Source organism: Canis lupus, chromosome 35 (assembly GCF_011100685.1).
Source record: "Canis lupus familiaris isolate Mischka breed German Shepherd chromosome 35, alternate assembly UU_Cfam_GSD_1.0, whole genome shotgun sequence".
Classification (NCBI taxonomy): domain Eukaryota; kingdom Metazoa; phylum Chordata; class Mammalia; order Carnivora; family Canidae; genus Canis; species Canis lupus.
In genome coordinates, this window is record NC_049256.1 from 27,389,532 (window position 1) to 27,389,979 (window position 448).

Genomic DNA, 448 nt, shown 5'->3' on the forward strand with positions numbered 1-448 from the left:
CTGTTCTCTCAGCCCAATCTTGCCTCCTCAGCACATGGTGACCCTTGTGTCCCCAGGGGCTTAGCTTGGTGGTTCTGGGCTAGAAGCCAGTTCTGGACCTTCTGACCTACACCCAGCATTGCTGCAACATCCCACTGCCAGTTATAAAAAGGACTTGAGAGAGCTCTTTCCTACTGAAATTACAAGATTAACCAACACAGAGCTATAGGCTGTGGATGGCCAAACTGCTTTCTTAGCACCATTAGGAAGTGGTAGATAGTACTGCAAAGTAGTATTTTCATCCAGTTTGAAGTCTAATGTTGGCCAAACAGGATTCTGGACCCATAGGGGAAATCAACACCCTTAACTACCCCTCCAGTCCCACCCCCAACCTCTATGAACCCAATCCTACCAAGACCCAGAAAACAACAACAATGTAAAAAAAAGAAAAACAACAACAACAACAATG